A 24,078-nucleotide genomic window follows, 5' to 3' on the forward strand; every position below is an offset into this window, starting at 1 on the left:
TCTGGATTTTTTTGTTGTTATTCTGTCTCTCACTGTTCAAATAAACCTACCATTAAAATTATAGACTGATAATGTCTTTGTCAGTGGGCAAACATACAAAATCAGCAGGGGATCAAATACTTTTTTCCCTCACTGTAAGTAGCATACTGTGTCTCACCTAACCTAACAATGTTCTTAAGATTATTTTCCCATGGGTGAAGGGAACTCTGCCCAACGGAGTAGGAGAATCTGAGTATTTTCTGCGCCCTGGAGACTATGTGATGGTAAAAGACTACGGAAGAAAGAGTTGGAAAGACCCTATGTGGAGGGGCCTGTACCAGGTTTTGTTGGCTACCTCAATGATGGTAAAAGTGGCGGAGACAGATACTTAGATCCATTTTTCCCACTATAGGAGTGTTCCAACCCCAGCCATTGGGTAGCATTGTTGTCTTTTGTGTGTGTCTGTGCTTGTGTGTCCTTGCAGCAGTAACTCAGAGCTTCCTTATGGGTAGGCTGATAGAAGGACACTCTTCGCAGACCGATGTCGATGGATTGAGAGGGACTCCTGGCTGATCCGGAGACCCTAGTGACAGGAGAAGGTTAACAGCTAAAGTGACCATACATCATCGTCCCGGTTACACCAACGGCGGTACGGATAGAGGGGAGCGCGATCGGGTATCATCTAAACCATTGTACCAGAGTGAGGGAACTGATGACTAAGAGACCTCCGAGAGATTCCAGACCTCCAAGAGATTCCAGACCTCCAAGACCTTCGAGACCACCGAGAGATTCCAGACCTCCAAGATGCACCAGATATCCCCATCATTGATTTCTCTGCCCGTGACTAATTTCCCTGAGGATAAGGGGAATGGCATACTGACAATAGTAAAGAGCAAAATAATAAGGCAGAGAAGGGAAGCAGATAGGATTAAAATGTATATTCCTGCACAGGCAGGAAGCATAACTAAAATACACAAAGGGATCGCTATTAAAGTACGAGGGTCAACTGGTTATTGGTGTGGGAGGAACCAACACAAGGATTATGGGGAAATCACATGGGGTAACTGTAACCTTAAGATAATAAAAGAAAAAGACAGATGGATCATAGACATAAGAATAACAGCCCAAGACTTAGATAAACAATTGGATGTAGTACTTATAAATGCTACATTTCCAGGGGGTAGGGTTGTTGAAGTAATTATTCCTTGGGAAAGTGCATTAAACCCTTTACATGTTAGAGCCATACCAAATGCAGAAGAAAGGGAATGGAAGGAAGCGTTAAACAATGATTGGTATAGATGAGTACAATATATTACATTACAAGTAAATAAAGAAAATAGTCTAATATGCACCACATCTCCGTTTAAATAATTAACAGTAGTTCAAAATCTTCACAGTTACCAGGACTGTGTGTTAGGATTCAATCACAACTTTTGTAATATTTAGGGATTCTAACTATAAACAATTTTATGATCAACCAGGAGGAGGAGAGAAGTGTAAGCAATTGTTAGAATAGGAACAAGGAAAAGGGAAACACCAGAGTAATATCAAATAGATTATGAGGAAATATAGGAATGTTACAATAAAACAATTGGGTTATATGATTTGGGAGAATTCAAGGGAGAATGTGAAACTAGGGGGCGTTTAAACAGATAGCCTTTGGAATACAGGGACTCCTCAAAGAAAAATCTAGCAGGCAGCAGGATCAAGTATTACAAATGGGTATTAAGAATGAGTGGTGAAACATAATACTTTGTAATATAGTCAATGTTAATAGGGATGTTTTGGATTGGAAATTAACTCAACTGAACTGCTGTGATCTGTCCTTTCCTGAGGTTACTACGGATGGTGTCGTAATGCATAAGCAGAGATCATTCGGTCCAGAACGGTGTAAACCTCAATAAAAACCAAAAACCCTCTACCCGGCTGAAGAGGAGCAACAAAGGCATTGAAGACGTTCCTGTCCGACACCACCTCTGCCAGGAGACCTGAATCCAACATCAAATCAAAGCAATCAATTGCCTTCTCTTTTGTGCCTTTTCTCTCAAGAATGTGACAGGAGTCCATGTGGAGTGAGCAGGAGGAAAGATCTATTCCAATATAACGTTCTTCATAGTTACTGGTTGGCAAAATGGACAAAACAGAATGATGGTGGAGGTGGGGCGGCTCAGGTGTGACATTGGAATTGGGACATTGCCATGGGCAATCCAAGATGAACTATGAAGCTATCTGAAGGACATAAGGAGGATGCCAGAAGATTGAGTGCCGGTAGAGGAAGGGAGTGTTAGTTGAGGTAGTATGTTGGATTGAGGAGTTATTATACACTGCTAAACTGATAGTAATTTAGACTAGGAATGCATTAAGATACTGATCTGTTGTAATTCTCGTTATGTGGAAGGTAATGCTAAAATTATGGATAATATAATATATCCTTTTAGCCAGCTACATTCGTTCGCAGCGACGCCGTTTTTCAAACAAAGTCAACACAGCAGCCATTGCTAGCTAGCCAACACTACCAGCTAGCTGTACTGTAGTAGCTAAATACAATATCTTTGTGCTAGCTAGCCAACGTTTAATTATTGCTGCGTTATGAAAGAACTAGACACGGACACAAATTATCTGTTTAGTGTGTTAACACACTATTGGTAGTTTGTTGTAACCAAGTATTGGTGCTAAACTGTGTGTTATTGGATGCTAGCATGCTAGTTAGCTATGGCGTCATAGTTAGTTAGCTGAATAAAGTAAGTTGAGTCTATTCCTTGAAACATTGAACCGCTGTAGTTTACAACAATTCTAATTTCTAAAGTGGAAGTTGGGAGAGTTTTATTCGGGTGGTTCAGTGAAACAATTATAGTTTCTGAGGTGGAAGTTGGGAGAGTTATATTTTTTTGGTGAGGGAGGCCCTGCTCTCTCCTTTCCCAGATGTTTAGTTAATTTCATTCCGATCTCCTCTGCATTATTGTAGCCATCTGCTACAGCCTGTCAACTATGCCTCTGCCTATCCCTGTTCTCTCCTCTCCGCACAGGCTACACAAACGCCTCACACCGCGTGGCTGCTGCCTCACACCTGGAGTTCCAGGTCTCAGGCAGCCTCTGGAACTGCCGTTCTGCTGCCAACAAGGCTGACTTCATCCCAGCCTATGCTACCCTCCAGTCCCTCGACTTCCTGGCGCTGACGGAAACATGGATTACCACTGAAAACACTGCTACTCCTACTGCTCTCTCCTCGTCTGACCATGTGTTCTCGCATACCCCGAGAGCATCTGGTCAGAGGGGTGGTGGCACAGGAATCCTCATCTCTCCCAAGTGGTCATTCTCAATTTTTCCCCTAACCCATCTGTCTATCTCCTCATTTGAATTCCACGCTGTCACAGTCACTAGCCCATTTAAGCTTAATATCCTTGTCATCTATCGCCCTCCAGGTTCCCTTGGAGAGTTCATCAATGAGCTTGACGCCTTGATAAGTTCCTTTCCTGAGGATGGCTCACCCCTCACAGTTTTGGGGGATTTCAACCTCCCTACGTCTACATTTGACTCATTTCTCTCTGCCTCCTTCTTTCCACTCCTCTCCTCTTTTGACCTCACCCTCTCACCGTCCCCCCCTACTCACAAGGCAGGCAATACGCTTGACTTCATCTTTACTAGATGTTGCTCTTCTACTAATCTCACTGCAACTCCCCTCCATGTCTCCGACCACTACTTTGTATCCTTTTCTCTCTCGCTCTCCTCCAACACTACTCACTCTGCCCCTACACAGATGGTAACGCGCCGCCGCAACCTTCGCTCTCTCTCTCCCACTACTCTCTCCTCTTCCATCCTATCATCTCTTCCCTCTGCTCAATCCTTCTCCCTCCAATCTCCTGATTCTGCCTCCTCAACCCTCCTCTCCTCCCTTTCTGCATCCTTTGACTCCCTGTGTCCCCTATCCTCCCGGCCGGCTCGGTCCTCCCCTCCAGCTCCGTGGCTTGATGACTCATTGCGAGCTCACAGAACAGAGCTCCGGGCAGCTGAGCGGAAATGGAAGAAAACTAAACTCCCTGCCGACCTGGCATCTTTTCACTCCCTCCTCTCTACATTTTCTTCATCTGTTTCTGCTGCTAAGGCCACTTTCTACCACTCTAAATTCCAAGCATCTGCCTCTAACCCTAGGAAGCTCTTTGCCACATTCTCCTCACTGCTGAATCCTCCACTTTGAAAAGAAGGTTGACGACATCCAATCCTCGTTTGTTAAGTCTAATGACACTGCTGGTCCTGCTCACACTGCCCTACCCTATGCTTTGACTTCTTTCTCCCCTCTCTCTCCAGATAAAATCTTGCGACTTGTGACTGCAGGCCGCCCAACAACCTGCCCGCTTGACCCCATCCCCTCCTCTCTTCTCCAGACCATCTCCGGTGACCTTCTCCCCTACCTCACCTCGCTGATCAACTCATCCTTGACCGCTGGCTATGTCCCTTCCGTCTTCAAGAGAGCGAGAGTTGCACCCCTTCTCAAAAAACCAACACTCGATCCCACTGATGTCAACAACTACAGACCAGTATCCCTTCTTTCTTTTCTTTCCAAAACTATTGAGCGTGCCGTCTTTAGCCAACTCTCTTGCTATATCTCTCAGAATGACCTTCTTGATCCAAACCAGTCAGGTTTCAGGACTGGTCATTCAACTGAGACTGCTCTTCTCTGTGTCACGGAGGCTCTCCGCACTGCTAAAGCTAACTCTCTCTCCTCTGCTCTTGTCCTTCTAGACCTGTCTGCTGCCTTTGATACTGTGAACCATCAGATCCTCCTCTCCACCCTCTCCGAGCTGGGCATCTCCGGCGCGGCTCACTCCTGGATTGCGTCCTACCTGACCGGTCGCTCCTACCAAGTGGCGTGGCGAGAAGCTGTCTCCGCACCACGTGCTCTCACCACTGGTGTCCCCCAGGGCTCAGTTCTAGGCCCTCTCCTTTTCTCCCTATACACCAAGTCACTTGGCTCTGTCATATCCTCACATGGCCTCTCCTATCATTGCTACGCTGACGATACACAACTAATCTTCTCCTTTCCCCCTTCTGATAACCAGGTGGCGAATCGCATCTCTGCATGTCTGGCAGACATATCAGTATGGATGACGGATCACCACCTCAAGCTGAACCCTGGCAAGACGGAGCTGCTCTTCCTCCCGGGGAAGGACTGCCCGTTCCATGATCTCGCCATCACGGTTGACAACTCCGTTGTGTCCTCCTCCCAGAGTGCGAAGAGCCTTGGCGTGACCCTGGACAACACCCTGTCGTTCTCCGCTAACATCAAGGCGGTGACCCGATCCTGCAGGTTCATGCTCTACAACATTCGGAGAGTACGACCCTGCCTTACACAGGAAGCGGCACAGGTCCTAATCCAGGCACTGGTCATCTCCCGTCTGGATTACTGCAACTCGCTGTTGGCTGGGCTTCCTGCCTGTGCCATTAAACCCCTACAACTCATCCAGAATGCCGCAGCCCGTCTGGTGTTCAACCTTCCCAAGTTCTCTCACGTCACCTCCCTCCTCCGCACACTCCACTGGCTTCCAGTTGAAGCTCGCATCCGTTACAAGACCATGGTGCTTGCCTATGGAGCTGTGAGGGGAACGGCACCTCCGTACCTTCAGGCTCTGATCAGTCCCTACACCCAAACGAGGGCATTGCGTTCATCCACCTCTGGCCTGCTGGCTCCCCTTCCTCTGCGGAAGCATAGTTCCCGCTCAGCCCAGTCAAAACTGTTCGCTGCTCTAGCACCCCAATGGTGGAACAAGCTCCCTCACGACGCCAGGACAGCGGAGTCACTCACCACCTTCCGGAGACATTTGAAACCCCACCTCTTTAAGGAATACCTGGAATAGGATAAAGTAATCCTTCTACCCCCCCCCCCGAAAAAAAATATGGATAAGAGCGTCTGCTAAATGACGTAAGTGTAAATGTAAATATAAAGGTACATTCTGTTAGTGTCAATATGTGCCAAGGTGAGAGTTTTAACTTTGAATGATGGAACCAAGGTGACTAAGAATTGTCATTCTAAATTTGTTTTGGGTAATTAATTTGAGGATGATTATGAATTGTAAGCTGACTGATTGATCTGAATGAAGATATGTGAGTTAAAGATGTTGACACTATTCTTAAACATGTCCTAGGTAGTATGGTTAAAACAATGCTGGACAGGACGCACGTGATTGGGATTGGTTTGACTTAACTCTTGGAAAATGGGGAGCAATGTTTACTAAAATGGCAATGATGATAGGTATAGCACTGATAGTAATGGGAATAGTATTTTGTTGTGTGTTGCCATTACTGAAATCCCTTTTAATCAAAACAACTGTAAAACAAATGACTGTGAGAAAGATGGCTACAAGGAGCAGCAAAACTTGGGCAAATCTGGAGGTGAAGATTATAATCTCTCTGACTTGTATCCCATTCTATATTATTTTAGTGATGATCATGACTAAATAATATCAAAATGACTGTTTTAAATAGGGATCATGATTAAAACAATTTTGCATGTATTTTATGTATTTTAATGTGTTAGGATACTAACACTTATTATGGAATTATTTTGAGTAGAAATAGTGATATTTTTATTATGAGTATAACCTTGAATGCAAAGATTGTGATTGATAGCATAAACATGATATACTTTTGTAAATTAATGGGATTAGTAACCCCATTAGGAGGGATATGATGTATATTCTTTAATAAATTAGAAGATAGAACTGGGTTAATCACGAACATTGAGTTAGAATTGTTTGTTACTGGGCTAGGAATTTTATTGGGGCATTTCACTGTGTGTGTGGGGGAGTAGAGGAAAAACTGCCCTAGGGTCAAAGTGCTTTCTCTTACTTAAATCCATGGCTGCCTTTTGTCTCTCTCTTCAAACATTGTGAAGAGAGTGGCACCAGGGTTGAATAGAGTTTGGGCTAGACCTTTGTCTCTTTGGTATCTCCTTGATTGATTACAGCTTGAGGGGGTGAGGTACAGGGGAGCGGGTGATTGGTTGGAGTAATAGTTCAGCCGTCCTCAGGGACAAAGGAAGTGGGCGGAGCAATAAAAGAGCGGGGAAACTGAAGAGGACTATATAAGATGGAGAAAGACCTTGAGAAGGGGTGCTCGTCTGCAGACGAGTATCGGCTTTGTTGGAAACCTTAATAAAGTCATTTCTTGGTGCAACAAAAACTCTGTAAGACCTTATTTGTAATAAAGTATGGTGGTTATTTTCCACAACATAATACAGTGGTTCTCAACCTTTTTCGGTTACTGTACCACCAACTGAATGATGCTCTGCCCAGAGTACCCCTGATGTACCCCTCCATGTGCATTTTACAAGTAGGCCTATGGTCTCATGATTCCTCTCAAGTACCCCCTGTGGGTCCTAGTTCCCCTGGTTGGGAACCACTGTCCTAAAACACTGCCATATCCATTATTGGCTACTTCATTCCGTTATGATATAAGACCAAATGAATAAATCATGCGAATTAGGATAGTTCTCTACAGAAATGCATTAGAATGTTGATATAACATGAATTAGAAAATACATTCCAATGACATTGGCTCGTGTCATAGCATGAATCAATTAAAATATTATTTTTGACCTTTGTATGTTCTTGTGTCTAGGGCTGAGGTGGACCTTGTACTGTAGGTAATATCTACTACAGTCAGACAACAGCTGTACAGCATATTATGATTCCACAGAGGCAGGTGACCCCAGAGGTGATCGAGAATGAAGATTTGATATGGCCCCTTTTCATCACATGAACCTAGACCTAATAGCACTCTTTCAGTTGCCTCTTGCTGTTTCATTGCCTACACATTCTTGAGTTGTTTGCCTAAAACAATGTATGCTGTAAAATATATAGTTAAGGCTGCGTTCTATATAGTTTTTCTATATAAAAAAAACATTTGCATAGGCAACAAATTAGGTTAGTTCATTATAGTGATTATAAAGGGCATGCAATTTAGGCTTCAAATTTAATGCATATTTTGTTTCTGCATTCTTATCAACAACCATACAGGAAAATCTGCTAGCAGGGCTGTGCACAAACCTTTCAGGGGGCAGGTACTCAAAAAGCGTCTTATCTCGAAATTCGTAACATTCTAAGGGAAGCTGTAAAGAGAAATCACCTAAAAGCTACAGGTAAACAAAAGCAATACTTTGATCTAAAGGTGTCACCCCAGAGGTATGAGGAAAATGAATATGTGTGGTTCAGAGACTACCAGAGGAAGCTGAGAAAGACATTCAAAGGTCCTTTAAAAATTCTAAAGAAACTGTCAGACGTGCTGTATGAAGTAGTACAGTGTAATGGGCCTTATCAAGCCATTGTAGACCACAACAGGCTCAAACCTTACTATGGGGTTGTTTCAGAGCAAGAGGTCGCTGGTACGGGACAAAAGACTGAGTTGAGCACTGACTCATTTGTGCTTAGTCAAACATACTACTCCTCAAGGAAACGGGGTGCTCCGAGGAAAAAGCAACCGGTGTTGCCTAGGTTACCCTTCAGGGGAAGGGTGGAGGGCAATGTGAAACTGTGGGCTTCATGGGATGAAAGCGAATCCGACACTGTCAGGACTAAAAGGTAAGTCGAAGACACAGAGACTCATACCACACAAACGGACATAAACACAGAGATGCCCTGTGCACCTGCAAGAGAAAGTGTCTAATGTGAGATGGGTCAAGCACCTGAGTCAATTGCAGCAGAAGGTCACATGGGTCAGGGGGGTAGATCCCACATAACTGTTAGGAGGCCAGCTTGGCAAGAGGGTTTTGTGTTAAACACTCTCAATGCATTGCAAATGTATATGGTTACTGTACAATGTATCAGAGGTTGTGTTTATCCAGGCTATGTAACACAGGATGTGTTTCAGTCTAAGAAGGGGGTAATGTAATGTGTGTGTACATTTTGTTGTCTCAGCCTATCACACCTATCATGCAAATTAGTTGCTGTATGTGATGATGCTGGGGCATGCTGGGTCAGTCAGTTTCGAGAGGCGCTTTTGTGCGTTGGATTGGTGCTGGTGTGCACTACCTTTCACAAAAAAAACATGAAGAAATCACTTGTGAAGAAAACACATGGTTCATCAAAACATCAAATCAATTGTTATTTGTCACATGCTTCATCAACAACAGGTGCTTACTTATTGGCCCTTCCCAACAATGCAGAGGGAAAAAATAGAAATAATAGAAAAATAATAACACAAGGAATAAACACACAATGAGTAACAATAACTTTGCTATATATATATGGGGTACCAGTACTGAGTTGATATGCAGGGGTACGAGGTAACTGAGGTAGATATGTACATATAGGTAGGGATACAGTGACTAGGCAACAGGATAGATAATAAACAGTAGCAAAAGTCAAAAGAGTTCAATGCAGACAGTCCGGGTAGCTATTGGTTAACTATTTAACTAACTATTTAGCAGTCTTATTGCTTGGGGTAGAAGCTGTTCAGGGTCCTGTTGGTTCCAGACTTGGTGTATCGGTAGCGCCGTGCGGCAGCAGAGAGAACAGTCTATGACTTGGGTGGCTGGAGTCTTTGACAATTTCTAGAGCCTTCCTCCGACACCGCCTGGTATAGAGGTCCTGGATGGCAGGGATCGCGGCCCCAGTGATGTATTGGGTCGTATACGCACTACCCTCTGTAGCGCTTTGCAGTTGGATGCCAAGCAGTTGCCATACCAAGCGGTGGTGCAGCCAGTCAAGATGCTCTCAATGGTGCAGCTGTATAACTTTTTGAGGATCTGAGGGCCCATTCAGAATCTTTTCAGCCTCCTGAGGGGGAAGAAATGTTGTCGTGCCTGCTTCACGACTGTGTTGGTGTGTGTGTTCCATGATAATTCCTTAGTGATATGGACACAGAGGAACTTGAAGCTCTCAACCTGCTCGACTATAGCCCCGTCGATGTGGATGGTGGCGTCCTCGGCCCTCCGATTCCTATAGTCCACAATCAGCTCCTTTGTCTTGCTGACATTGAGGTAGAGGGTGTTGTCCTGGCACCACACTGCCAGGACAATCAGGCCAACCACCGTTGTGATGTCAGCAAACTAAATGATAGTGTTGTAGTCGTGCGCGGCCACACAGTCGTTGGTGAACAGAAAGTACAGGAGGGGACTAAGCGCACCCGAGATGTCCCCGTGTTTAGGGTCAGAGTGGTGGATGTGTTGTTGCCTACCCTCAGCACCTGGGGGCGCCCCGTCGATCCAGTTGCAGAGGGAGGTGTTCAGACCCAAAGTCCTGAGCTTAGTGATGAGCTTGGAGGGCACTATGGTGTTGAACGCTGAACTATATGAACAGCATTCTTACATACGTGTCCCTCTTGTCCAGGTGGGAGAGGGCAGTGTGGAGTGCAATAGAGATTGCGTCATCTGTGGATCTGTTGGGGCGGTATGTGAATTGGAGTGGGTCCAGGGTGCCTGGGATGATGTGAGCCCATGACCAGCCTTTCAAAGCATTTCATGGCTACAGATTACTACGGGGCGATAGTCATTTAGACAGGTTACCTTGGCGTTATTGAACACAGGGACTATGGTGGTCTGATTGAAACACGTAGGTATTACAGACTGAAGACACTCGCTAGCTGGTCAGCGCATGCTCTGAGTACGCATCCTAGTAATCTTTCTGGCCCCGCAGCCTTGTGAATTTAAAGGTCTTACTCACATTGGCTACAGAGAGCGAGATCACACGTCCGGAACAGCTAGTGCTCTCATGCTCTCATGTTCAATGTTTCTTGCCTCGATGCAAGCATGCTCGCAGCTGGGTTTCCCTTTGTAGTCCGTGATAGTTTGCAAGCCCTGTCACATCCGAGTGGCGCAGTGGTCTAAGGCACTGCATCGCAGTGCTAGCTGTGCCACTAGAGATCCTGGTTTGAATCCAGGCTCTGTCGTAGCTGGCCGCGACCGGGAGACCCATGGGGTGGCGCACAATTCGTCCAGGGTAGGGGAGGGAATGGCCGGCAGGGATGTAGCTCAGTTGGTAGAGCATGGCGTTTGCAACACCAGGGTTGTGGGTTTGATTCACACGGGGGGCCAGGATGAAAAATATAAAATAATGTATGCACTAACTGTAAGTCACTCTGGATAAGAGTGTCTGCTAAATGACTAAAATGTAAATGAGCATCAGAGCCAGTGTACTAGGATTCGCTGCAAGTCCTGTATTCATGTTTGATGGTTCATTGGAGGTCGTAGTGGGATTTGAGTTTTTGCTTGTAAGCAGGAATCAGGAGGATAGAGTTATGGTCAGATTTGCCAAATGGAGGACGAGGCAGAGCTTTGTACGCGTTTCTGTGTGTCGAGTAAAGGTGATCTAGAGTTTTTTCACCTCTAGTTGCTCACACGTGTGATCAAATCACGTGAAAAAGTTCCAATGGTTTTCAGACACACATGAAGTTTCACATTAACATTTCTTTATGTTTTTATCCATTTACAATTAATTAGTTCTTGCATTTAGAAATTATTTCCTTGCAATATTTTTTGGGGCTATCAATATTTTTGGGTTTATGTTTTGCTTTCAATATCTGTTGGGCGTGAAAAGCCCAGCAGCGTTGCAGTTCTTGACACAAACCGGTGCGCCTGGCACCTACTACCAAGTTTCCAGTTTTAATGCTACATGCACAAGTACAGTGAAACGCCTTTCTTGCAAGCCCTAACCTCAACAATGCACTAATCAATAACAATGTAGTACTAAAAATAACAAAAACACACAAGATATTAAAATAAGAAATAAGAAGAACACGATAAAGTAAGTAAGCATACTATATACATGGTCAGTTCCAGTACCATATTTACAATGTGCAGGGATACTGTCTCGATAGAGGTAGATATGTATAGGGTTAGGCATCAGCATATATGATAAACAGAGTAGCATTGGCGCATATGATGATTGTACAGTGGGGGAAAAAAGTATTTAGTCAGCCACCAATTGTGCAAGTTCTCCCACTTAAAAAGATGAGAGAGGCCTGTAATTTTCATCATAGGTACACGTCAACTATGACAGACAAATTGAGGGAAAAAAATCCAGAAAATCACATTGTAGGATTTTTAATGAATTTATTAGCAAATTATGGTGGAAAATAAGTATTTGGTCACCTACAAACAAGCAAGATTTCTGGCTCTCACAGACCTGTAACTTCTTCTTTAAGAGGCTCCTCTGTCCTCCACTCGTTACCTGTATTAATGGCACCTGTTTGAACTTGTTATCAGTATAAAAGACACCTGTCCACAACCTCAAACAGTCACACACCAAACTCCACTATGGCCAAGACCAAAGTGCTGTCAAAGGACACCAGAAACAAAATTGTAGACCTGCACCAGGCTGGGAAGACTGAATCTGCAATAGGTAAGCAGCTTGGCTTGAAGAAATCAACTGTGGGAGCAATTATTAGGAAATGGAAGACATACAAGACCACTGATAATCTCCCTCGATCTGGGGCTCCACGCAAGATCTCACCCCGTGGGGTCAAAATGATCACAAGAACGATGAGCAAAAATCCCAGAACCACACGGGGGGACCTAGTGAATGACCTGCAGAGAGCTGGGACCAAAGTAACAAAGCCTACCATCAGTAGCACACTACGCTGCCAGGGACTCAAATCCTGCAGTACGAGACGTGTCCCCCTGCTTAAGCCAGTACATGTCCAGGCCCGTCTGAAGTTTGCTAGAGTGCATTTGGATGATCCAGAAGAGGATTGGGAGAATGTCATATGGTCAGATGAAACCAACATCGCCGTGTTTGGAGGACAAAGAATGCTGAGTTGCATCCAAAGAACACCATACCTACTGTGAAGCATGGGGGTGGAAACATCATGCTTTGGGGCTGTTTTTCTGCAAAGGGACCAGGACGACTGATCCGTGTAAAGGAAAGAATGAATGGGGCCATGTATCGTGAGATTTTGAGTGAAAACCTCCTTCCATCAGCAAGGGCATTGAAGATGAAACGTGGCTGGGTCTTTCAGCATGACAATGATCCCAAACACACCACCCGGGCAACGAAGGAGTGGCTTCGTAAGAAGCATTTCAAGGTCCTGGAGTGGCCTAGCCAGTCTCCAGATCTCAACCCCATAGAAAATCTTCGGAGGGAGTTGAAAGTCTGTGTTGCCCAGCGACAGCCCCAAAACATCACTGCTCTAGAGGAGATCTGCATGGAGGAATGGGCCAAAATACCAGCAACAGTGTGTGAAAACCTTGTGAAGACTTACAGAAAACGTTTGACCTGTGTCATTGCCAACAAAGGGTATATAACAAAGTATTGAGAAACTATTGTTATTGACCAAATACTTATTTTCCACCATAATTTGCAAATAAATTCATTAAAAATCCTACAATGTGATTTTCTGGATTTATTTTTCTCATTTTGTCTGTCATAGTTGACGTGTACCTATGATGAAAATTACAGGCCTCTCTCATCGTTTTAAGTGGGAGAACTTGCACAATTGGTGGCTGACTAAATACTTTTTTCCCCCACTGTATGTGAGTGGGTGTGCATGTGTGTAGAGTCAGCATAAATGTATGTGCATATTATATGTGAGTGAGCAAATATGGAGTGAGCATATGTGTGTTGGAATGTCAGTGTGTGTAAGTGTGTAGGGCACTGTCGGTGTGCATAGAGACAGTGCAAAAAGGAGAATAAAATACAAGGACACCTCAGATAGTCCGTGTAGGCATTTTGTTAGCTATTTAGTTACACTACATGACCAAAAGTATGTGGACACCTGCTCGTCGAACATCTCATTCTAAAATCATGGGCATTAATATGGAGTTTGTCCCCCCTTTGCTGCTATAACAGCCTCCACTCTTCTGGGAAGGCTTTCCACTAGATGTTGGAACATTGCTGCGGGGACTTGCTTCCATTTCGCCACAAGAGCATTAGTGAGGTCGAGCACTGATGTTGGGCTATTAGGCATGGCTCGCAGTCGGCGTTCCAATTCATCCCAAAGGTGTTCGATGGGGTTGAGGTCAGGGCTCTTTGCAGGCCAGTCAAGTTCTTCCACACCAATATCGACAAACCATTTCTGTATGGACCTCGTTTTGTGCAAGGGGGCATTGTCATGCTGAAACAGGAAAGGGCCTTCCCCAAACTGTTGCCATAAAGTTGGAAGCACAGAATCATCTAGAATGTAATTGTATGCTGTAGCGTTAAGGTTTACCTTCACTGGAACTAAGGGGCCTAGCCTCAGACCATTATTCCTCCTCCACCAAACTTTCCAGTTGGCGCTATGCATTGGGTCAGGTAGCGTTCTCCTGGCATCTGCCAAATCCAGACTCATCCGTAGAACTCCCAGATGGTGAAGTGTGATTCATCACTCCAGAGAACGCGTTTCCACTGCTCCAGAGTCCAATGGCGGCGAGCTTTACACCACTCCAGCCGACGCTTGGCGTTGCGCATGGTGATCTTAGGCTTGTGTGCAGCTGCTCGGCCATGGAAACCCATTTCATGAAGCTCCCGACGAAAAGTTATTGTGCTGACGTTGCTTCCAGAGGCAGTTTGGAACTCGGTAGTGAGTGTTGCAACCGAGGACAGATTATTTTTACGCGCTTCAGCACTCAGTGTCTTACCACTTGTGTGGCCTACCACTTTGCGGCTGAGCCCTTGTTGCTCCTAGACGTTTCCACTTCACAATAATAGCACATACACTTGACCGGGGCAGCTCTAGCAGGGCAGAAATTTGACGAACTGACTTGTTAGAAAGGTGACATCCTATGACGGTGCCATGTTGAAAGTCACTGAGCTCTGCAGTAAGGCCATTCTACTGCCAATGTTTGTCTATGGAGATTGCATGGCTGTGTGCTCGATTTTATACACCTGTCAGCAACGGGGTGTGGCTGAAATAGCCGAATCCACTAAGTTGAAGGGGTGTCAACATACTTTTGTATATTTAGTGTAGTTATTTACAAGTCTTATGGCATGGGGATAAAAGCTGTTCAGGAGCCTGTTGGTGTCAGACTTCATGCACCGGTACCGCTTGCCATGCGGAAGCAGAGAGAACAGTCTATGGCTTGGTTGGTTGGAGTCTTTAACGATTTTCCGGGCTGAAGTTTTGGCGGTGTCGGAACTGCGTTGGAGCCTTTTGCCGTCATTGTCACGAAGCCACACCCGCCACCACTCACATTAGAAGTTCAGAGCAAGAAAGTGCAGGCTATATAGAAATAATTATGCTCAAATTGAAAAATCATCAAACTAAATAATTAGAATTTCTATTATCCTAATCAAAGTGTAGATTACATCTCACATTCCAGTGTTCGAACTTGTAAACAAGGCTGCATGGGATTTCTGTTAATGTGACTCCGTGAAGCCAATGGAAACGTTTCGTTTAGGTATAATGCCAGGAGCCACTTGTGGATTTGACAGCTTTAAAGCAGTTCCACCTCCGACACCACAAAACAACCGATATGTGAATGTCGGCTAAAGCGATCTGATTGAACAAAGCCCTAAAATATTAACAAAGTGTTTTCTTCGCCACCGTTTCAGTAAAAAGCTGAGGGATGGGGCTTGAGAACTGCGACTACTATCAAATCCATACACTACTGTCACGCCCTGGCTCTGGGGACACTGTTATGTTGAGCCAGGGTGTGTAATTCTATGTTTGTATTTCTATGTTGGCCTGAGTGACTCCCAATCAGAGGCAACGAGTGTCAGCTGGTTGTCTCTGATTGGGAGCCATATTTAACTGTCTGTCTTTCACTTTGTGTTTGTGGTTTCTTGTTCTTATTTGGTTTGTGTTAAACCGTAGACATCACGTTATCGTCTGTTGTTTTGATCGTGTGATCATTAATTAATTAAATATGTTCACCTTCAACGCTGCGCATTGGTCTCTCCCTGACGATCGTGACAACTACGCTAGTGTAAGGGTTGGTGTGAGGTGTGACCCAGGTGCGGTGCAGGATATGCAGTAGGCAGAGATGGTGAAACAAGGATCTTTACTGGTGGTCCCAAAGCCAGAATACAAAATAACGGAATAACGAAACAGGTAGAACAATTCTCAAGTACCTGTACATAGGTCTCCGATCAGACACTGAGTAATCTGCTGGACATAGAGAAACTAACAGAGAAAACTGAGCAAGGGAACACAGGGAAGTGAGGGCATAAATACACAGGTGAACAGGTAGACACAGGACACCAATAGGATACTGATTAGTCCAGACTGTGAGTGAGGAGGTGCCTAAGGTTGTCGGAGGATGACACCTAGTGGGTCACTCTGGAACTGCGACCCCCTCCTGTAACAGTGCCCCCCCGATGTTGAGACCTGACCAAGGCCTGCTTAAGCGCTGCACATACTGAGTGGAGGCGACGGAATGTTGTTATCAGCCCTGGGTCCAGAATGTCCCTCCTGGGCACCCAGCGGGAGAACAGGACGAGGAGAGGGAGCCAGCGGACAGGTGGCGACGGGCTTGAGGAGGGGCACATGGAATGTGGGATGCACCTGCATGGTGGGGGGAAGTTGCAGGCGATAGGCCACAGGATTGACTCGCCGGACCACTCTGAATGACCCGATGAACCGGGGGGACAGCTTCCTGGACTCCACGCGGAGGGAAAGATCCTGCGTTGCGAGCCACACCCGAAAAAACCGGGGCCGGGCGATGCCTGCAGTTCGCCTGATGTTGAGACCTGACCAAGGCCCGCTTAAGCGCCGCCCGTACCTGCCTTCAGGTGCGGTGACAGCGACTAATGTGGGCCTGGACCGACGGAACCACCGCCTCATCGTCTTGCTCGGGAATATGGGGGGTTGGTACCCGTATTGGCACTGAAAGGGGAACAGGCTGGTGGATGAGCAGAGAAGGGTGTTGTGGGCGTACTCCGCCCACGCCAGTCGCTGACTCCACGTAGCTGGGTTGCTGGAGGCGTAGCACCTCAGCACCCCCTCCAGATCCTGGTTGACTCGCTCCGTCTGCCCGTTCGACTAGGGATGGAAGCCCAAAGACAAGCTGACGGAGGCGCCAAGGCAGGTGGCGAACGCCTTCCAGAACCTGGAGGCGAACTGAGGGCCCAGATCTGACACCACATCTTGGGGAAGGCCGTGGACCCGGAAAACGTGCTGCACCACCAACTTAGCCGTCTCCCAGGCCGAGTGGAGTTTGGGAAGGGGAATGAAGTGGGCAGCCTTCGAGAACTGGTCCACAACGACCAGGATGACTGTGTATCCATCAGAGGGGTGTAGGGATGGAAATGAAATCCAGCGAGATGTGGGACCAGGGACACTTGGGGATAGGTTGACGTGAGCTCTTCGTGCGCGCGCACACCGGGCAAGCAGCCACGAAGGCGTGCATATCCCCCTCAGCCGATGGCCACCAGAACCTCCTACGCAGGAACTCCAACGTCCTGGCGCCCCCCGGATGGCTGGTGAGGTCGGACGAGTGCACCCACTGAAGCAGTTGGGAGTGCACAGCCTTGGGTACGTACATCCTCCCCGATGGACCTCCGCCCGGATCGGGCTCTCGCGGTATCGCTGCTCTGACCAGCCTATCGATTCCCTACAAAACAATCAGGGCGTTGGGGACAATGGGGTCGTCCCTCTCCACCAGGTCCACGGGGTCGAACTGCCGGGAGAGCGCGTCAGACTTGGTGTTCTTCGACCCCGGACGGTATGAGATGGTGAACCGGAACCTGGTGAAGAAACGCCCACCTGGCCTGGCGCGAGTTGAGCCTCTTGGCCCCCTGAATGTAGGCTAAGTTCTTATGGTCCGTCCATATGACGAATGGATGGGTGGCCCCCTCAAGCCAATACCTCCACTCCCCCAGGGTGAGCTTGACCGCTAGCAACTCACGGTTCCCCACGTCGAAATTTCACGGCGACAGGAAAAAAACGCGCAGGGGTGAGTCTTACTGTCCGTGAAGAACCACTGGGACAGGATTAGGATGCCCTAGGACCGGGGCCGATGTAAAGCGCCGCTTAGGCACATCAAATGCGTTCCTCGCTTCCAGGGTCCAGGTGAAGGAGTGCACACTCGTCTGGGTGAGGGCTGTCAGGGGAGCAGCTAGGGAGCTAAAATTGTGAATAAATTGCCTATAAAAATGAGCAAACCCTACAAAATGCTGTAGTTGCTTGAGGGAAGAGGGCTGGGGCCTATGTGTGCACTGTAGACTATGATGCTACACCACTGGACCACCCCAGCCCACAATTAAAGCTGCAGTATGTAACTTTTTGGGCGACCCGACCAAATTCACATTTGTGTTCTTCCAGTTCTTAAGTTTCGTTTTTGCATTTTTTATTTTCGTTTTTTGTACACCAGCTTCCAACACCTGAAAATACAATAATTTTGGCTATGGAAAATATATTACACAGGTTTAGATAGTACAATTATTCTCTATGCAAAAACTGGTTGTTTTGTCACATAAACTGAAATCAGGTGAAGTATTATAATTTTTCAACCATGAAATGGCTGAGCGATTTCTGCATATTCCACCTTTAAATGCATAATTAGCAATAGGTAACGGGGAACTGTATTCTTTTTTTTTTGTATTGTTATTATTATGCATCTAACCTATAGGAATCATTAAGTCTTCGATGTGTATTCTGCAAATGCAAAGCAAATATTTTGAACAAGACAACATTTAAAATCATAAATATGGAAATAAAAGTGGTTATAAGGTATACATTAATATAGTTCAGTTTATTTAAAGACCATTAGCTGTTGCTCATACAGCAACAAAATATTAGGAAGGTGTCCTTAAGGTTTTTTACACTCAGTGTGTATTATGTATTCATGTGGTGTAAGGGCTGGCGGCCAGGACATAATGCTTAGACGATAGGTAATGTTCCTTAGAGCATATTTTTTCTATTTGGACAAGCATTCACATATTATTCACTCTGGCAACACATGTTTAGCTCTGAACACATTTTTTATTTTACACACTAAGTGAAAGATATCAACAAGTTGTTACAGGAGGGGGTCACAGTTCCGGAGCGACCCACTAGGTGTCATCCTCCGACAACCTTAGGCACCTCCTCACTCACAGTCTGGACTAATCAGTATCCTATTGGTGTAACCTGTGTCTACCTGTTCACCTGTGTATTTATGCCCTCACTTCCCTGTGTTCCCTTGCTCTGTTTTCTCTGCTAGTTCTCGATGCCAAACAGTACTAATCAGTGTCTGATCGTGAGATGTATGTACTTGTACTTGAGAAGTGTTCTCCCTGTTTCATTGTTGTTTTCAGTCGTAGTTAGCATTTCGTATGTTTGCTGTCAGCCTGTTTTTTGGAGACCAATTTGCTCCTCCTTTATTTATTAAGTCCGTTATTTTGTATCCTGGTTTTGGGACCACCAGTAAAGATCCTTGTTTCACCATCTCTGCCTAATGCCTACTGTCTATCCTGCACCGCACCGGGTCACACCTCACACCAACCCTTCCACAAGTATGAAATAGTCCCTAGTCTTATATCTATTTCAAGAAATAATTAATTAAAGCTATTTGTACAACAACTAACAAGTTACTTGATTCCTTCAATATTTAATCAAAAACAGCTATGATAATCAAATCTCAAACCACTTTTGAAATAGTCTATAGACACATGCATTTCCGGAAGAAAGTGAGTTTTAACACCATATCCCATAATCAACCACAGGTGCCTCAGGCTATAACTATTTCCTTGTAAGAAGTGTACATAACTCCAGTGTATACCTACCAGAGTGTGCAAACATTTGTAGATACAAGCAAGTAAATCCCTCTGCTGTCTGGTTTTGGAACAACATTTCCAGATATTGGAAGACACATAGCAACAACTGTAGACTGTTTGGCTGGATGCATAGGCAACAGAGACAGTATAAATCATCTCAGTAGGTAACTTCCCAACTATGGACATAAGAAATTACAAAAATCAAGGATTATTAATCAAAAGCCTTAGTTATGTCATATAGGTTCATGATCTAATTGGTCAAGGAAGTGTCTTATTCTATTTGTGTTATATGTTATTAGGGTGTTTTAATTATTTATTTGGTCTAGTGAACAGTTCTAGAATAAATGTCCCTTGTATTAGGGGGCAGTTCTCTCCATGCATTCAATAACTCTGAACACGCAGTTATCAATGTATAAACTTCGCTATCACTGGGTCGGCCTCAGCCCCCTCTGGCACTCTCCCACCATATCCCTGGGGCAGGGAGCTGGATGGATGTATTGGCGCCTTGTAGTTGCCGTGGGTGGGGGTCGGCCCCCCTCTATGGGGGACTGCCCCCCCCTTCCCTTGGTTGACCTCAGCCCTGTCCTCTCCTCTCCCCCTTCCCATATCCCTGGTGAAGGGAGCTGGCTGGATGTAGTGACGCCCCCTGGTGACCTTGGCCCCCGTCCCCGGGGGATGGCCCACCCAGTCTCTTGAGCGATACTCTAGACAGAGTCTCTGGGTTAGAGCGTTAACATCACCTGTAAATGCACACTGGAAAGGTGTATGAACACGTGTAAAAATGACCATAACAAGCGTTCTAATCACCTGTAAATGCACACTGAACAGTTGTAATGAACACATGTAAAAATGACCATAACAAGCATTCTAATCACCTGTAAATGTACACTGAACAGTTGTAATGAACACGTGTAAAAATGACCATAACAAGCGTTATTATCACCTGTAAATGCATACTGGACAGGTGTAATGAACACGTGTAAAAATGACCATAACAAGCGTTCTAATCACCTGTAAATGCACACTGGAAAGGTTTTCAAAAGGTTCTACAGCTGCTCCATCGAGACCATCCTGACTGGTTGCATCACTGCCTGGTATGGCAACTGCTCAGCCTCCGACCGCAAGCCACTACAGAGGGTAGTGCGTACAGCCCAGTACATCACTGGGGCCAAGCTTCCTGCCATCCAGGACCTCTATACCAGGCTGTGTCAGAGTGTCAGAGAAAGGCCCTAAAAATTGTCAAAGACTCCAGCCACCCTAGTCATAGACTGTTCTCTGCTGCTGCACGGAAAGCGGTACCGGAGCGCCAAGTCTAGGTCCAAGAGGCTTCTAAACAGCTTCTACCCCAAGCCATAAGACTCCTGAACATCTAATCAAAAACCCTCTTTTACGCTGCTGCTACTCTCTGTTTATTATCCATGCATAGTCACTTTAATAACTCTACCTACATGTACATATTTCCTCAATAACCTTGACTAACCGGTGTCCCCGCACATTGACTTGGTACCGGTACCCCCTGTATATAGTCTTGCTATTGTTATTTTACTGCTGCTCTTTAATTATTTGTTACTTTTATTTCTTCTTTTTTTTTGGTATTCTTTCTTCAAACTGCATTGGTTAAAGGCTTGTAAGTAAGCATTTCACTGTAAGGTCTACCTCTGTTTTATTCGGCACATGTGACAAATATATTTGATTTGATTTGGACAGGTGTAAGCGTTCTAATCACCTGTAAATGCACACTGAACAGTTGTAATGAACACGTGTAAAAATGACCATAACAAGCGTTCTAATCACCTGTAAATGCACACTAGACAGGTGTAATGAACACATATAAAAATGACCATAACAAGCGTTATAATCACCTGTAAATGCGCGCTGGACAGGTGTAAAGAACATGTGTAAAAATGACTTTTGGCACTTGAAAAAAGCACTGGAAAAATGATCATAACAAGTGTTCAAATCACATGTAAACGCACACTGGACAGGTGAAAAAATCAGGTGTACAAAAAATGATATTTGACACTTGAAAAAAGCAAATGAAAAATGATCATTACAAGCGTTCAAATCACCTGTAAACGCACAATGGTCAATTGAAAAAAAAACACATGTAAAGAAAATGACATTTGACACTTGAAAAAAGCAATTGAAAAAAGTAAGTGAAAAATGATAATTACAAGTGTTAAGACTAAAGAAAATGACATTTAAAACTTGAAAAAAGCAAGTGAAAAATGATCATTACAAGTTTAAGACGTGTTCAGGGAAGGACGATTTGAACCTTTTGGTTTTCCACAGGGGGAAAAGGCGCAACTGGGCGTGCGCGAGCTCTGTAGCCTGAAGAGCAAATAAACAGAGGCAACCGACTGACGTGGTTGTGAAATTGACGACGTCACGACGATTTGCGGCGGGAAGTGGGTTCCGAACAACAATTAATTGTATATATATATATATGTTTTTTATATATTAAAACACTTTTTGGGGGACACAAAAGGCCACTTTGGAAGGTAAGTAGAGCACCATCTTTGCAAGTGCCTGTTTTCTAGAAGTGATAAGCGAAAGTGAAAGTAGTCTTCTGAATGGTATAGACAAGTTTGTAACTTTTGATGGGAAGACTACCATTTCAGAAAGATAAAGGTTGCCTAAACATGCCGAGAGAGGACGTCAAGGAATGTTTGGGATATTCTTAAAAGGTTTGGTCGGTGTTGCTTAGAGTGCGATATGAATTCGTTATGAATAGTCTATAATCCATTTTTTTTCCCTGCATGATAAGTGTCTCAAACTGTATATGCTGTATCCCCATCTGTATTCATTGATCATTTCCTTTTCCGCAATAAATTACAATGTATTTATAAGATTAACCCTAATCCTAACCTCAGCACGAACTCTAACCCTAACCTTAACCCTCCTTTACAAAGGCCTACAGTGTAAGTACAGTGTAACACTGAGTAGTTACAATAGTCCTATTTATACCACACTGTCTGGAATACAGGAATAATTACACACGTTTTTCTCACCTATTCTAATATTCTGTGTCTAGTGATTGACCTACAATGGCGTCTCGTTCGGTATCGCGTCTGCTGCTGGAAACTCTGAAGAATCTGGGCAAATCTGATCTGAAGGAATTTCAGTGGCACCTGATAAATGGTGGTGTGTTGGATGACTGCTGCTCTATCCCAAAGGCCCGGTTGGAGTGTGCTGAAAGGGAGGACACTGTGGATAGAATGGTGGAAACTTACATGGCAAAGGGTGCTGTGAAGATCACACTGGCGATTCTGGAGGTGATGAAACAAAACAATCTTGCCAAGGATTTAAATGATAAGTACACAGGTAATACATCAGTTTTGAAGATATTATGGTATTCCCTGTCTAATGATAGAAAGGGCTCATCCATTTGATCTGATTCTCATACTGCACTTATGTTCTGTTTTGTCAGAACAATGTAAACCATTATGAAGGAGAAATGCAGTTAAATGTTATTGTCTATTTCCTCTCTCGCTCCCCCTCCCCCTTCTCTCTCTCGCTCTCTCGCTCTTTCTCTAGCTCTAGCAGGAGGTCCAGGCCATGTTGGGGTAGCAGGTGCAGGGAGGGGATCTTCTGCTGTCCAACCCATCACAATCTCAGCTCAGAATGGGAGCTTTGCCTTTTGTCCCATAGTGACTGGTAACACTGTTGCTGGATCAATCAATTTCCCTACAGGTAATGATTGGCAATATAAAATACGCAATTATCCAAAATGATTTCAAACAAAATAATCAACTGAGAATTGCACGCATATGAGACATGAATAGTGTTCAATTAAACATAAATAGATATCACTCACTCAATCATCTTAATCGCAGCAGCTGGCACATAGGAGAGCACAAATGATCTCCACTTAATTAATCTGCATGAATTGATATACCTTCTCACTTCTTGCAGGCCCTGCAGCATCCCAACTTCCCAGGCCCTGAAAGAAGCAGACCCTTTCCTGGTGTCAGACCTGGAGGGATAGACCACCTCCTAATACACTGCCATATCCATAATTGGCTACTTCATTCCGTTGGAAGATAAGACCAAATATTTAATAAATCATGCAAATTGTGATAGTTTTCTACATAAATGTATTAGAATATATATTTTTTAAATATTACAACATTAATTAAAATATACATTCCTATGACATTGGCTTATGTGTCATATCATGTATCTATTGAACAATGTTTGTTTTTTACCTTTTTATGTTCTTGTGTTTGTGGCGCTGAAGGGATGTAGAGGGGGTGCGACAGATATGTTTCCACCACAGGAGGCTGCTGAGGGGAGGATGGCTCATAATAATGGATGGAATGGAGTGAATGGTATCAAACACAACATTGATTAAGTTCCAGTCATTAGTATGAGCCCGTCCTTGTCACACCCTGGCTCTGGGACTCTATATGTTGAGCCAGGGTGTGTTCATTCTATGTGTTCTATTTCTATGTTGGGGGTTCTAGGTTGTGTATTTCTATGTTGGCCTGAGTGA

General features: G+C 44.8%; 1 long non-coding RNA gene across 1 annotated transcript; it reads left to right on the forward strand.

Annotated features, from left to right (window-relative positions):
- The first annotated feature begins 21,942 nt into the window (after positions 1-21,942).
- Positions 21,943-23,744, forward strand: LOC311099797. Its single transcript, XR_014609767.1, has 4 exons — positions 21,943-22,084; positions 22,618-22,907; positions 23,121-23,276; positions 23,499-23,744. It is a non-coding gene; the product is annotated as an uncharacterized lncRNA (long non-coding RNA).
- Positions 23,745-24,078: the final 334 nt, after the last annotated feature.

Source organism: Coregonus lavaretus (genome assembly GCF_964263955.1).
Source record: "Coregonus lavaretus genome assembly, chromosome: 24".
NCBI lineage: Eukaryota > Metazoa > Chordata > Actinopteri > Salmoniformes > Salmonidae > Coregonus > Coregonus lavaretus.